Source organism: Eriocheir sinensis, unplaced genomic scaffold (genome assembly GCF_024679095.1).
Source record: "Eriocheir sinensis breed Jianghai 21 unplaced genomic scaffold, ASM2467909v1 Scaffold254, whole genome shotgun sequence".
Lineage (NCBI taxonomy): Eukaryota > Metazoa > Arthropoda > Malacostraca > Decapoda > Varunidae > Eriocheir > Eriocheir sinensis.
In genome coordinates, this window is record NW_026111559.1 from 32369 (window position 1) to 49430 (window position 17062).

Genomic DNA, 17062 nt, shown 5'->3' on the forward strand with positions numbered 1-17062 from the left:
GTAACCATAACATTAAAAGAAAGGAAAAAGCGATTTGATAAAGAGTTTGGTGAAAGACTAACTGAAAACTATAAAGGGGATAAAAAATCATATTGGAAAGTAGTAATATATGAATAAATTCAGAACACATCTCCCCAAGTAAAATAAATGAGATAATGAATGAGAAAGGAAAGATATTGAAAGAGGGGGGAAGCTGTGAAAGAGATGGGAGTAGTCGTCAATGATGAGGATGATGTTCAGAAAAAATCCCTGATGATTTGTTGACGCTTCAATCCGCCTTGTGCATTTCCCTGCCTGTCTACTGGAACTCCATTATGAAGGGCATTGACATTGATTATTGCATGTTCCGCTCCATCTTGTGGCATGACCAGTCTAGTTTTCACAGCTATATTATGTAAGACTACTGCTGCAACAATGATTGCTTTAGTTGTATCTAAACTAGTCCTCATTTTCTTTCCTAAATATGCAAATCTTTTTTTTAAGACACCAAATGCACGTTCCACTGTATTCCTGGTATGGGTGTGACTGCTGTTGTAGGCTCGCTCATGATCGTTGGTGGGAACTGCTACCGGTGTTAGGAGATACCTCTTTAGGGCATAACCAGCATCTCCAAGCAGGTGGTATTGTGGTTCCAAAGTTTCTTCTAACTGTGCACAAAGTCTGCTGTTGTCCAGAATTCTACTGTCATGTACACTCCCAGGCCAACGAGCAACAACGTTGTGAAAGAGCAGATCGGGACCACACAGCTTGCACATTCATTGAAAAGTGACCCTTCCTGCATCGGAACACTTCAGGATTTGCAACAGACGGTCTCACTATAGCTATGTGTGTACAGTCTATTGCACCAATAACCCCAGGCATGCCATGGATAGCATAGAACTCTTGAACAGTCCTCTGCCGATCATTCCCAGAAGGCGCCATTATGTGATGCCTGCTCAAACTAGCCACTGCTCGTGACACCACCTTCAAGCACTGGCTAACTGTTGTCTGGGAGACATCATGGCAGTCACCTAATGTCATCTGGTGATCCCCAGACATCATGCAGCGTAGTGCTATCAGTGTCTGTAAATGTGCTGGGACAGGACATCCTGTGAGAAAAAAGAAAATTAAAGTTATAGTTTATTTTTAAGTAATCAATCCCCAAAAGGGAAGGATGAACACCTGAGTTGGTTGCACTGTAATGTGGATTACAGCAAGGGCTAAACCAGTGGTTCTCATACTTTTCCTCTCCATTCTTCCCTTCATGAATTTTCAACATTCCTGCGCCCCCCCTTTATTTTTCTGCATAATCTCATCCCGCCAATCAAAGGTAAGAAAAGAAATAACATTCATAATCCTGAAACTATGTAGAAATGTACTCTTTGCAACAACCCGCCATGGCCCCCACTTTGAGAACCACTGGCCTAAACATTTTTTGGAGCAGCACCCCCACCAATTTATGCTTTGAGCCACCACTGCTAGGGTCACCATTTCATGATTATAGTAAAATGGGGTAAGAAAAGTGCAAAACCTGAAACTTTTTTTCACAGGAGAAGTTTTTCCTGTATATCCATCATGACTTCTCTGATACATATAAACTTCTATCCGTATCATAATATAAGGTCAAATTGAGCCTAGCATACGTAACAGTATTTAATATGAATATTTTCCTCTGATTTTTTCTTAACCCAAAAAGGGGTGAAAAAATATGTTCGGGTAAGAAAAAATATAGTATATTTTGGAGAAAAAATGTATCCTTTAAATTTAAATATATGCATTTTTATCTTGAAAAAATATCAATCTGTTAAGGAAATACCTTAGTTTCCCTCCAAAAATTTTGTAAGTACCATTATTTTAATATTTCTCAAGTTTAACACAAATGAATGCATGGGGCCATGAGGTTCGTCTCCCGAATCAGCTGATCACCATTCTCCGGTGCCCCCTCCTTCCTCTTACTATGATGATGACGAGTAATGCATAATCATTCACGTAATTGATGTCCTTGGTCTTGTCCTTCGCCTTCAGGAGATCGTGCAAGGATGTTTTCTTTATTTGGTATTTTTCCATTAACTGCGCATGTGACATTCCTCGCTCGTATACCCATATTGCGTATGACCGCGCCATCAAAGCCATCGACTCATCTACAACGGTTACTATGCTCGACTTCTGGAAAAGCTACAACAAAAGAGTCTTGTCACAATTAACAGGGAAAGAGAAAATCTAAGTTCATGAAAGATACTTCAAAGTTTTGACAAACTTTTTTCGCCTGATCACGGAAAAAACGATCTTAAGCGCATACAAGTAACTGGTATTTCCTCAAACAGGCAAAGTATTGATTGCAAAAAAATGACCTATTTTTCGATGATAAAAAGACATCATTAGATTAATGGCATTAATAGATACGAGATGATTCGTTCTTACCCCATACACCCCTATATTTTTTCTTACCCCACTTTACTTATATAATGATAAGAAATTACCTCTGGAGTCAGTTGGGGCAGGAAGATGTTCTCGTATTTCTTCAATGAGATCATACATTGAATTTTTTCTTAATCTGAAACGATCAACAAACTCGTTGTCGCTCATTGCCGTGAAGGGATTCATCCGATCTGTAAGTGGAATAAACACAGTGAGTTTGCATTGGATATGATATACTCATTTCTATGTCACTGTTGCTGCGAAAGTCGGTTTTTAAGGCTTTGGGATAGAAGGGTGTGAATGAGTTTGGTAGCTGACCAGGGATATAACACTGTCACATTCACAGGTGTAATAGTGTAGGTATGTAATGTAAGGACTGGTACGTAATTGATACCAGCATAATACTTCCCCTGATTTCTTACTTGTACATAATATGTCACAATGCTTTTTGGCACCTTGTACAAACATGGAAATTGATTTGGTAAAAAATATATTCTCAGTAAGTGTACTCCAAGCCTCGAACTCAGGACTCCAGTATAGGTTAGCGACCATGGAACCAATCAAGAAGGCATGCACAAGGCTCGAGTGCCTTGCAAATTCAGTAATAATTTGTAGGACACTACATACGTAATATTATATACACTCAACCAATTTTCGTATATTTTTCAATAACTGGATTGAGGAACCAGTAAAATAGATACCTTCACCCCTCACTTATACCTGTGACAATCCTTCGAGGTCTACGGACGACAACTCTTGGGGCATCCATCTCCTCCAGCTCCTCCCATTGATCCCAGAGGTCGAATTCATCCCAAACATCATCGTAAGCAGCCATGATCACACAAACCTTTAAAAGCAAACATATAAATTATAACACATATGTCACCATGTTCTTATAGTAGATTCTGGATTACCACCAACATGAAATAAATAAACAGGTATATATAGCTAACCACATCAGTGCCACAGCAAACCAAACACTGGGGTTCCTCAGGAGGAATGTATACAACTGCACCCCTGACTTAGTACACTTAGCTTATGATACACTTGTGAGACCAACGCTGGAATACTGCTCCATGCTGTGATAGGTTAGAAAAAGTCAACACCAGGTTGGCTACACTCAGACAATTATAGTAAATTCAGGGGTAATTGTGTCGATTAACTCCACAGCTCTGTCACTTACCACTGCATAATTAGCCATTCCAACCTATCACACACTGTTGTGTTACTCTAGTTTTACCTGCGAATCAATCATATACTGCGTTTACAAGTGATAAAAGAAATAAACAAATAACTAATCGACACAATTACCGATTCTGGATGACCACCAACAGTTCCTGGCTTCTGACCAAGTGAGATAGGTTTCTGTCCCCCTTTCTCTCTTAATGTTCATAAATTTTTATTATAAGTATATTAAAGAAATAAACTGGTCTACATAGCTGACCATGGGGGCTGCCCCCCTGGACACCCCACACCATTGCAGACTACTCATGGTTTTCTACTTCCTCTTATTGGCCATTGCAACCATAAAACACCTAAAACCTATCACTAAGTTTGGAAAATACCCTTGTGTGGTCTAATATTTGGTTAGTATGGTGACGGGAGGCTGGGCCGACTGAGCACATATTGGCATAGCCAGTATTAACCATTGCAGGCTACTCATGGTTTTCTACTTGCTCTTATAGGTCAATGCAACCATAAAACACCTAAAACCTATCACTAAGTTTGGAACATGCCCTTGTGTGGTCTAATATTTGGTTAGTTTGGTGACGGGAGGCATGGGCCGAAGGAGCACATATTGGCATAGCCAGTATTAACCATTGCAGGCTATTCATGGTTTTCTACTTGCTCATACAGATCAACGTAATCATAAAACACCTAAAAAGTAACACTGCGTAAAGGAAATATGCTTACCTGGTCAGACAAATGGATGAAAAGAACGGAGGGGACATCAGAGGCAACGTGTGGCGCGGGGCAAGAGGTGCCCTGTGCTGTCCCTTCGTATCGCCTCTTCCCCCGCGCCGCAACGGGTCCCGTCGCGACCCAAAACAGTTTGACGGTAGGGATTTCGGCGCGTAGGGTCCCGTCGTCCGAAGGTAAGTTTTGACAATCCGGCCGAGAGCAACATGCCGCATACAATCCTATCAAGCCTTGGCAGGGAAAAGCTTGTTAGTGATCTTAACTTCATTTACGCTGCACAGAAGAAAAACGCCGATGGAACCAAGCAATACTGGCGATGTGAGGTCAATGCATGCAAGGCTCGTGTTCACACAACTGTAGGGGATGAAACCTTCACTATCATGAAAAGTGTAAACAACCATAACCATTCCCGCGGCCCCGCTGCACTCGACTTTCTACTCTAATATCGCTGTCCATGAATTTATCTAGTCTATTTTTGAATGTGACAATTGTATTGGCACTCACCACTTGACTGCTAAGCCCATTCCACTCATCCACCACTCTGTTAGTAAACCACTTTTTGCCTATGTCCCTGTTGAATCTGAATTTATCCAGTTTAAACCCATTACTTCGTGTCCTACCCGGTTCTCTTACCAACAAAACCTTATGAATGTCTCCCTTATTAAAGCCCTTCATCCATTTATAAACCTCGATCATGTCTCCACGCACCCTTCGCATTTCTAGAGAATGCAAGTTTAACTGTTTGAGTCTTTCCTCGTATGGCAAGTTTCTCAACCCCTGAATCATCTTAGTCATCCTCCTCTGCACCGATTCTAACATTTTGATATCCATTCTCTAGTAAGGTGACCAGAACTGAGCCGCATAGTCAAGATGAGGTCCCTTACGCTGATAAACTCTGGAACAATCTTCCTTCATCTGTATTTCCTCCTGCCTACGACTTGAACTCTTTCAAGGGGAGGGTATCAGGACATCTCTCCTCCCGTATTTGATCTTGCTTTCGGCCACCTCTTTTGTTTCTTTTTTAGGAGCAGCGAGAAGCGGGCTTTTTTTTATTATTGTTTTCTTTTTTGTGTGCCCTTGAGCTGCCTCCTTTGTTGTAAAAAAAAAAAAAAAATGCGGCTGTGAAGGCGAGGGAGGCCATGGACGATTTGAAAGCTGTTGCTACTTCCACTCAAGAATCCTCTCGTGCTTTGGTGGCTAAGTTTTGTCAAAATTGGATGAACATTCTATGGCTCATGTGCCGTCCACGTCTACTCTGAGCCGCTACGTGCGGCAGTGGCGATAGGACGCTCAACAAGCTCCTCCAATTCCCCAGACTCGCACTGGCTGTTATTCCTGAAGAGTACACCAAGTTAGAGCCGGGTGAGATGTTTTTGCAGCATGATTCTGGCATTGAGGATGAGAATCGTATTCTTGTTTTTGCCTCTTCTCAGGGGTTGAGGGATCTTCTCCGCTATAAGAGTTGGGGTTTTGATGGAACCTTCAAATGTTGTCCCAAAATCTTTCCCATTCATGGTCAAGACGGAACATTTAGAGTTCCTCGAGTCTTTGCACTGCTTCCTAGCAAGACTGAAGAAACATACACTCGGGTTTTCTCCATTCTTAAGGATTTGCAACGAACTGAATCCTCAAGATGTGATGATGGATTTTGAAATGGCTTCTTACAACGCCTTTGTTGCCTCTTTTGGTTATGCTTCTGTAACTCTTGTCTTTTCCACTTCAGCCAAAACATATACAGAAAAGTAGTGGACTGCAATGAGAGGCAAAGGTACCATCGTGAGGATGAGTATGCTTTGAAAACGTTGTTTCCCTGCCTTAGCTTTCTTGCCAATACAAGATGTAGTGGCTGGTTTTGAAGAGCTTGTTGATGATGATGATTTGCCTCAAGAACTTATTGATTACTTTGATGTAAATTACATTGGGTCAGAGAGAGGTCGTGGTCAGAACGGCAGAATGGTTCCCAGGGTTAAAACTGCTGATTGGAATGTGCGTGACAGTCCACAATGCCGTTCAAAGTTCTGTAACGCAAACCCAACCTAACCTTTGGTCTCTTATCAAAACACTGACAACCCAACCTAACCTTTGGTCTCTTATCAAAACACTGACAAAGGAAGAAGTTCTTGCAAATGGGAAAAGGATTAAGTTTGAACAGTCTGGATCAGTATGTAAACCAACAACTGTTAGTAAGAACATCAAAATTCTCATTGAAAAATATGATCCGAATGAAAAGATTCGCTTCCTTCGTGCCATGGCTCATAATTTAAAGTTATTTTATATATTTTAGTAGTCCTCTTCTGAGTAGTAATGGAGTTTCATAAGAACATAAGAACATAACGCAGGAGTCTACAAGAGGCCGGTAGGCCTGTACGAGGCAGCTCCTTTGACACTAAGCTCCCGTGTATCTAACCCCACCTAACTAACGTAACTAACGCGACGAAAATACAGCCAAGGGAACGAATCACCCTAGGGAACCAATTCTCCAGGAATGAATAACCCGGGGGTGATTCAACCGGGATATTTCACCCGGGGACGAATCACCCTCGCACCGACCCCAACACATCCTCCCCTTCCCAGCCCCAACACACCCTGCCCTTTCCAGCTCCAACACCTGCCCTTCCCAGCCTCAACACCCTACCCTTCCCAGCCCGCCGAGGTTATAAATATACCTCCAACTGCTAACCCCGGCAGTCTCAATCAAAGGCAGTTCACTCTCCGAGGACGCAAGCGCTCTTCACTTGTCCGAGCAACCAGGATTCACCAAGGGGTCTGACACACACACATACACACATATATCCACATACCCATTCTCACGTGTATAATTTGTGTTCCTTATGTGTAATTCTAACTCTCAACTAAACACCTCAGTGAACCAATATTTCGTTCCACAATTGTAATGAATTTTTGGTTCCTCAAACGTAATTCTCATACTTGATTCCTCATTTATAATTGTAACTAACTAAACACCTCAGTGAACCAAACCACTTACTCTTGTCATTATAGCATTGCCTATTTTGTCATATGTTCTCTTCTGATGCCAAGTAATTAATTGTCTTATTAGGTTACCTAATAAGTTTTAATAAGTAAAACTACAATTTACTTTCACTTAACCTTACAATTATGTTATGTCACAGTTAGCTATATGTTCAAAACAAATCAACCCCTAGACATCAGTTAACTGTATTCATAACTTAAAGGGCTATTGTGTTATCTCGTCAATTTCAATCAAGTGGAGAAAGCGGGCAACGGTACACCGGACCTGACGAGAGATTGCAGTTCGTGCCCTTACCACAAAACATAACACTTACTGGCAGTTACTATAAAAACTGATAATATAAAAGGTTAACACCCTGCCCTTCCCAGCCCCAACACTGCCACACCCTGCCCTTCCCAGCCCCAACATACTGCCCTTCCCAGCCTGCCTCGCCGTCTTTCCCAACCTGCCCTTCCCAGCTCCAAAACTCTCTGCCCTTCCCAGCCTCTGCCGCCCTGCCCTTCTCGGTAAATTTCTAGATTGTCACCCGTGGGACGCTGTTGGACAAAACTATTTTATTCTGGTAGTTTTTGGTGTGCTATGAAATAATCTGGTAAATGCTTCTGTCGCAAATCATTCTATCACTAATAACATTACTTATCAAATCCTGTTGAACGCCCGTCACCGCAGCCTCAAAATATCTCGCTGAGGTTCAACTTGCTTACTGTTTTCATATTTCACGCACCGCAACGCTCTCAAAGATCAGAAGTGGACAAACTAGAACAAAACTAGGCAAATTATTTACCTGCTGTGTATTCCCCCAGTGCGCATGTGTGGTGGACAGCAGAGCGGCTTATTTCACCGAGAGGTATTTCTCGCATAGCGGCAATACTCTCGAGGTCCTTTTTCTTACACGTATTTACATCCAAGTTACGTGTACTCTGTGTCGACAATTGGCCGCCGCACTCGCCATGTCCCGGGGGTGGGGGAGCATATTTGAGGAAAATTACTCTAACCGAACTTTACATTACCTAACCTCTAACGGTGGGGCTTCACCCCCCTCGACCCCACTTCCGACCAGGGGCGGCTGTGTCCCTTTTCTCTCAATACCATGGCGATCGCAACTGAAGTAAATATTTACAAAAAAAATATATATCTTGAAAATGTGGTTTGCGACGGGAAAGCAATACGGCAATGTGTTCTATGGACACTAAATCATTCATAGAGCACCAAGGTTTTCGTTACCGAGACTGGTGACAATCTAAAAATACCCCCTTTCCATCCTGCCCTGCCCTGCCCTGCCCTATCCAGCCTGCCAGTCTCTGCCCTTCCTAGCCTGCCCCGCCCTGCCCTTCCCAGCCTCAGCACACCCTGCTCTTCCCAGCCCCAACTCATCCAGCCCTGCCCTGCTCTTCCCAGCTCCAACTGTTGCTCCGCCACCAACTCCTCTCCCTGGACGTGACCGCGTTCAACCTGACCATCTGCGCCTCACCTGCCCTTTCCTCAAGAAGACACAAATAGTAAGTATTTCCCCTAGTTGGTACAGCCTAGCCAAAATGTGGTATACTAGTACAATATATATTTGATGAAGAGCCGACTACTTTGCTGGAAACTGACATAGTATGGAGGCAATGCGTTTATGTTGAATGAGAAGAGTCAGGCGCTACTGAGGGTTTTGAGATCTCTAGATTGGAGGTTAAACAGGTGTACATAGTATGCGATGTAGCAGAGGGAGTTATGGGAGGCTCTCCCATCAGGTAAATCGCCGCACTACTAAAGGGGGATTGCTGGAACTTCAGAGTACATGCCACTTTAGTGTTCTATGTATACTGTAAATAGAGCAGGGTATGGCAGAGTATTTCCACGAGAAACTGGCGGGTGCAGGGTGAGCCCAGCCCCACACTTTGCCACACACTCAACACCTCTCAGGTGCGGGGTGAGCCCAGCCCCACACTTTGCCACACACTCAACACCTCTCGCCTCCTCTCATATGTCAGCTATTTACTACCTTTAAATTAATTTAATTAAATAGTTGGATAATCCAATAAGGTCATAGTGTTGATATTATTTTTGGTATAATAACAAAGGTATGTCAGCTAATTAATATTTGAAATTGTGTAAAAGAATGTATTTATCAAACAAGGCTGTACGGTGCTATGCATGAATTTAATAACAATATGAACAAACTGTTTTAGAAAGAAAGCCGAAAACAGATTATAAACTCAATGTTAGGTTTGGAAGCGCTGTGGCAAGAACATGTGATTATAGCCTCCGTGGTCTAGTGGTTACTGTAGTCAGAGCTCAGCCCAAAAAAATTCCATCCCAGCTGGGAAGGAGTCAGAAAGATGACAGAAGGGGTAACATGTTTGTGGGAAAAGTTTGGGTCCTGCAAACTAACTACATGTCACACCACTTTCAGGAATATGGAAGGGAAGAAACCAAGGAAGGGAAACTTCTCTGAAGCTGAAGTGTTGGCAATGGGCACGGCCATCCGTGCCAACTATGACGTATTATTTGGAAAGTTGTCCTCCGGGACAACGCATTATACAAAAATGGATGCATGGGCGGAGTCCTAGACGCTGTCAATGCTGTGGGGCGGGTTCACCGTGACATCGTGGAAATTCGCACCAAGTTCAAACACCTTAAAACTGATGTGAAAAAAAAGGGCGAAGGAGCTTCAGTATCAAAAAGGAACAGGTATGTTGATATATTATCACTGGAGAGCGTTATGATATACAAAATGTTTTTTATTCTTTGATATGTGCCGATACTAACCAAGACAAATTTTTCCGGCAAATCTCTCCCTCTCTATTAACAGTGTAAGGTAGTCAGTGGGATGATGTTAACGTCATATAAACTGCCTGCTAAATGTTACTATTCATCATTATCCCTTATTCTTAGGTGGCGCCCCATCACAAAAGGTGACGTGTTCAGCGGCGGAGGAAGCAGTGCTGAGCTTGATTCCTGCAGCGGCCATCACGGGCATTCCTCACCCAGACCAAGTGGCACTAACACATGAAAATATATTTACGTTATGATCAGAAATATGATTCTTACTGAATGATAACTGTTATCCATTAAATATTGTTGTGTAATACTAACTACACATACAATATCTTCAGCTAACAACAGTGTACACCAGAAAGTCAAAATGTATACACATTTATATTGTTGCATTATACATTTACCACCTATAAAACAATAAGTTAGGTCCAAGTTTCACATTTGAAAAAGACCTAATATTTGTTATATATTTTTAGTCTTATATCAACAGTAAATATTAATTTAATTTATGATATTTAGTATCTAGGAGCTAGGAGACAAATTCCTCAAGGCTCCCGGGAGGATGTAGAAACTTAACAGTGGTTTAATAATACCGCTGTACAGCATTTATATGTTGTGATTTCCTTACAGAATACCAGGGTGCTGCAATGGCTGTGGAGGAGGAGGAGGGGGAAGTGGAGTGGAGGCAGGTGCAGCCCGCCATCGAGGCTGCAGCGATGGGTCTGGCTGAGGCCCTTGATGACCACGCATATGAGTCGTCTATGGGCACCCCAAGCCAGCCCTCAAGGCACTCAACGAGCCACCACCCCTAAGTCCGCCCAGCCAGCCACACTCCCACCCGCCAAGACGGGTACCGGAGAGGTACACCACACCACACACATGCGCAGACCTACTTCAGCAGATGTTCGAAGTGCGTCAGCCGATCAACAATTCAGTTGAAAGACTGAACAACACGTTGGAGCGGGGGATTGCTCGTGCCGGTGCTGAAATTACAGCTGCCATACGGTTTACTGCAGGTAAACTAGCACAGTAATGTGCCTGTTTATCTGCAGCGGCCGCCTGCAGAGACTTGGTCTCTGCAATTGTCGTTCTCTGGGTAGCCAGGAGATTTATCCCCCGACTAGCCAAAGACCCAACTGTGCGGTGGACTTTCCCGATGCCTTCACATTGGGCAAGCCCACCGTCAGTGACGGGTGAAGAGCAAAGCCTCCCTGCGAGTCTCTGCCCTGCGAAGAGTAGCAGGATCCCTCGACACACGGGGCATCCTCACTCTACAAGGCCCAGATACGATCGTATCTTAAGAGTACGGTGCCCTGTGCTGGATATCGAGTGCTGCCACCCACATGCAGAGGCTCGACGCAGTGCAGCGACGTGCACTGCGTCTGGTGGAGGCCAGCGAGCACCTGGAGGAGTCGTCTGCCACCGTGACATTGCTGGAACACCGCCGAGACGTCTCAGCACTGGTGGTGTGCCACAAAGCCCAGGTGCAGGGGGTTCCCCACCTCAGCACATTGAGGCTTCCTCCACGCGCTGCTCAAAGGTTCACCCGGAATGCACTCTCCAGTGACCAGCTTGAGGAGGTGCCTCGATCACACTCCAGACAGCACCAGCGCCCCTATACAGCCAGGACCACGTGCTTGTGGAACATGTTCACGGCAGACACTCCCCAAGTGGAGAACATGAACACGCAACAGAACAACCAGAATGGGGATTAGATCCTGTCGAGTTGCCCAGACTTCTACAGGAAGGTTTGCGTACACTTGAGGGATTGGACGGCTGTGTTGGGGCTGAGGGTGTCGCTGCCCAGCAGGACCTCTAGGGCTGGCCTGTGAATGCGGAGTTTTGTTAGGGATGCTCTAAGGTTGGTGCGGAGGGAGTGGAATCTTGAGCAGTGGAGTAGGTGGTGTTCTGGTGTGTCAGGTTGTGTGGGGCACCACGGGCAGTGTGAGTCCTGGACTATGTTCAGTCTGTGCAGGTGGGCGTTGTGGCGTGTGTGTCCAATCCTTAAGCAGCCTTTTGAGATTCTTAAAGTACTTCAGTAGGAGTAAATATTTTTGGAGGCTGCAAAAACTGATGACTGTTGATATGTTATATAATGATTTGCGTAGGTGATATTTTTCAAAATTAATTCGCTTAGAGGGAACATTCAGAATCAAGACCCTCGCTGCTAACGGGTTAAACAAGAACTGAAGAAGGATCTGGAAGGAGAAAAATTTGCCCTTTTAGTAGATGAGTCAACCGAATTTGGGACAGTGAACTATTTATGCACTGCAATACGTTACTGCAGCAAAAAGGAAGAGAGAATAGTTACAGTTTGTTGGTCTCATTCCTGTCAATGACGCAACAGGGAAATCATTATTAAAGCTGCTGTTACAAATCTAGTTTTAGAACTTGTTAACTGCATTGGCTTTGCAAGTGATGGTGCCTCAGTTATGACTGGAATTAATAACTAGTTTGGACCCGAATACAGGAGGAGCCTCCAGAGTGTGTGCAAGTAAAATGTATTTGTTACTCTCTGGTACTGTGTGCGCAGCATGCATTTGAGAGGCTGCCTTCATGCTAGAGAGTTTTAATTTCAGATACCAAAATGGTTTTCTAAGAGAACAGTAGGGAGAGCACCTTACAAACAACTGTTTAAGATAATGGACCCAACTGAAGAAAAGAGAGGAACCTCACTGAGGCCCGTCTACACTATGCATCATGATGCGCGCAGTGTTGAATGGACGCGTTGAAAAACGAGGTTTTCAACACGATGCAGCGTAATGAACGCACTGATGGACCGTTGCCATTTCAATGCGACGCGCAGTGTTGCACCAACCATCGTAGCGGGAGTATGGCGTGACACTTTTCCTGTGATGGTTCAATCATCATCCGCGCTTGCTTCCGCCAAACCCTTCGAGTGGACAAGGAGCAATACATTATATTTTATTGTTACTGAAGCAACATCCATCCATTTGGAACATTAAATGCAAGGAGTACAAGATGAGGAACATCAGGAGTGCAAACTTGGAAACTAAAAAAACAGACTTGTCGAGTTTTATGAACTGTATAGTACGGAATGAGGATATCAATAAAAAAACTGCACACACTGAAGACACAGTTCCACAGGGAAATGTCTGCCATGAAAGCATCAAAAAAGTCTGGAGCTGGCACGGAAGACATCTACACTCCGGAGTTGTGGTGCTTTGATGAGCTGCTTTTCCTGGCTGAGGGAGAACTCATACGTGCATCCACTTCCAACTTGGAGGAAGGAGACACTACTTAACAAGTTCATAATTTTATTATGTGTACACCAGCAATAATAAAATTTTCATACATATAAAGATAAAGATATGCCAAAGAAAGATTTTAATCTCTCTCTCTCTCTCTCTCTCTCTCTCTCTCTCTCTCTCTCTCTCTCTCTCTCTCTCTCGTAGACTATATGTCGCACTTACGTTGCTGCCAGACTAGGCTATATTTCCCCACATACGTTGCTGCCGTGGAACAGCTCCTTCCTCACTGAAATATTCCATGAATTCCTTCCTGATGGCTTTTGCCTCATTTGTGGGATGTCTCTTTAATCTCTCCACGGGAAGAAGCTGCCTATTATCACGCCATGCCCCCGGTGTTACCACTCCATCTGCAATATTCCCACCGTCAAAGCTAATCAATCGGTGACTGACTCGCGAGGATGAGTTGCGTTGTGATGCACTTCAGTCTGGACGCTAGTGTATTGTTTTCAACACCACTACTTCATCACATGGCTGCTACATGATGCATAGTGTGGACGGGGCTTAACCCATCCGCACTTCAGAGGTTTGTGTTGCGGGAATTTTGTGGTCACACCTGATATGTACCGCTTATTTTGATCTGCGAATATGTATGGAGGTGAACATGATGTAGGTGATGATGTGATTGACTATGTTTGAACAATAGTTGTATTTCCTTGGTTACCAAAGTCTGGTGCTATAATGCAGGAAAAATATAATTGGCATTTTTTGTTGCTCATGAAAAGGATAAAAAATTTTTTACATTGTTTGTGGGAAAAAATATGAACCATGAAATTTACATGCTACAGTGAACTATAATTTTGATTTAATTTTCGTTTTTCATTAAAAGGATTATGGAACAACTTTCCTTCCGCTACCTCATATCTTTTTTGTCCTTATCCTCTGCCTTTCCTTTGTTCCTTCCTCTCTATTTTCATTCCTTCTTATCTTCCTCCCTTCCCTTCTATTTTCCTTCCTTCTTTCCCTTCTTCCTTCCTTCCCCAACAATTTTTTTTTGTTCTCTATCTTCCTTCCGTCCTTCCTTCACCATTTTATTTTTCATTTCTCATATGTATATGTTCCTTGGTGACCCTTCCGGTATTTTTTTTTTTTTTTTGCATTATTCCTTATTTTTATCTTTTGTGTTCTTATGTTCGTTTCGCGCTTCCACTGATGAAATATATATATATATATATATTTTTTTTTTTATTGATTTTGTTCCTCGGCACTACCACCAATGAGAAGATTTTACTATACATTTGACTAACTTTTTACATTAAGTTATTGTGTGCGTATGATCTTTTACTCAGTACCACTCTAGCTCAGTGTTCAGGACATATCGTGTAGTATTAGGTAAATTTAGAAGGGGAATGATGGCGTATGGCTTTTTTTACTGCACATTTTTGGCTCCTTTCTGTAGTGCATCTGGCCTTTTGGGCTCTTTTTTTCTTGTTGCCTTTGGCCTTTTTCTGCTTCAGTAATCTGGCAACCCTGCTCGAGGGCACTGCTCGATCGTGTTGACGGGGCTTAACGCAGAGCATTCGCCATTCTCTTAATCATTGCCTCTTCCGTCAAAATGGGCCTCTTGGCTGGCGTGTAGCTGTGGATATCACCGTCATGCATCCTGATTCTCATGGCTTGGGTGAACACTGAAGCCCTTGCCCGTGCCTGCCGCCGCTTGTGCAGATGAATGGATCGGCGACAGGCAGAGGTTATCGCCTGGTTAATAACTTTTTTTAAGTCTTCGCCTGTAGCGCCAGTAGGCTTTCTTCAGGGGCATGGTGGTCGGCCCAAGCCCGTCATGGCGCAGATAATTTTTATAGTGGCGCCATTTATGCTAGGCTCATGCTGCCCCCCAGAACTCATTCTTGATTCACTTGGACGGTTTCTTCTTGAGTCCGGGTGGTCATCAGGACAGCATGTGGGTAGTCTTAGGCCACTCGAAGGTGACTGAAAAATCCCAGGTAGTAGCGGGCGTATTCGGACCGACGTCGTCCATGGCGCGGTGAATGCGGGGCCCACACACTAACCACTCAGCCACCATTATCTAATAAATATATAAGAAATAATTATTTCCGGTAAGGTAAATAAGATTCAATTATTATCGCAACATTAGCCGGGTTAAACAGTCAACAAATTATTAGTTCAGAAATATATTCATACAGTACTGCACTATCCATGAAACAAGCTTCAGCCAGGAGCTCAGCAAGTTCTGCGACAATTCCTTGTGACAATCAGAATGGGTATTGACTGACGGAATCATTACATAACATTTTTTAAGAAAATATTTCTTATCCTGTAGCAAATTTTATAGACTCGTATAATTGTGCGAATTGTGGCGATGAAACAATTAACCTGATACTCTTCCGCCGTTGTGCGATGGGAGAGGCCGTTTCCAGGTTTGTCACGGGTGGAGCGTTTCCACATTATCTCTGGACCCATAGTGATACGATAGAGATTGGTACACCAATCTAATCTCCTCTCCTAATAAATCAGCTTCCTCGAGATTGGGAGTTTTGTATCGTCTCCATTATATTTTCATCCTCACAGATCATGTCCATAAATAGGGGCCTTGTCCGCCCTCGTCCAGGGTATGCATCTCGTGTGTGTGTGTGTGTGGGGGGGGGGGGGGCCCTCCATACATAGTAGTCAAAGGCTCTACGTCAAATCAACTCCTCTCACTAGCAGTCTTCTACCTCTTAAATTCCGCCGCAATGTTGCCTCTTATATCGTTATTTCCATGCTGACTGCTCTTCCGAACTTGCTAACTACACGCTTCTCCCCCTCGCGTGGCCACGCTGCAATACAGTTGCAACTCTAGTTCATCCCTCTACTGTACAAATTCTAAGGGCAAGGGTTAACCAACATCTTCATTCTTTCATCCTTCTCACTGGTACTATTCTGGAACAGGCTGCCTGCCTATCTATGTGTTTCCTCGTGCTTACGACTTGACCTCCTTCAATAGGGGAGTATCAAGGCGCCTCTCCACTTGAAATTAATATCTCTTTTTGCTGTGTGTTGCAGCTGCTGTTGCTGTCCGAGGATCTGTGGTATCCTGCAGCAAGCTTCCCCAAAGGTGTTAAAGAAAGCGTAGCTCAACACTAGTAGGTTCTTATTGCTAGAGACAAGTAAGTGACGTTCCGAGCGAGCGTGCGCAAGCCGTGAGACCTGGGAGCCGACTAAACGAGAGGCGGGCGAGGCCGCCGAGTGCCGAGCGGGCAGAACGTTGCCACATCTCTCCAGGTTGCCACGTCATTAGTCTAAACTGTATACATAGTGACGTGGTACAAAAGGAAGTGAAGAAATATACATATAATATGAATATTAGTGAGGGAAAATGATTACAAATAAATAGGGAACATGTCTCACACCACTTATCTACAGTTTTGGCCACTCTTCACTGCTCTCTTATATAGGAGGATGATAGCGGGTAGTTTTTATTATATGTTTTTGCCCTTGAGCGGTTTCCCTTACTGTATATATATATATATATATATATATATATATATATATATATATATATATATATATATATATATATATATATATATGTATATATATATATATAAATCGCCGTGCTGTTTGAGGATCACCAAGGCCTTTAGTGTGAAGGATAATGATGGCTTTGCGTCGGTCTTGCGACTAAGGCAAGCATGACTTACTGCGACCATCAAATCCCTGGCGCCAAGTTGAACACAGGCTCGAAACGCATCATACTCAGTAATGGATACATGTGCGTCAT

The 17062-nt window shown here is 43.5% G+C and overlaps 1 pseudogene; it reads right to left on the minus strand.

Annotated features, from left to right (window-relative positions):
- Positions 1-236: 236 nt before the first annotated feature.
- On the minus strand, positions 237-4452 carry LOC126991269 (putative nuclease HARBI1; annotated as a pseudogene).
- Positions 4453-17062: the final 12610 nt, after the last annotated feature.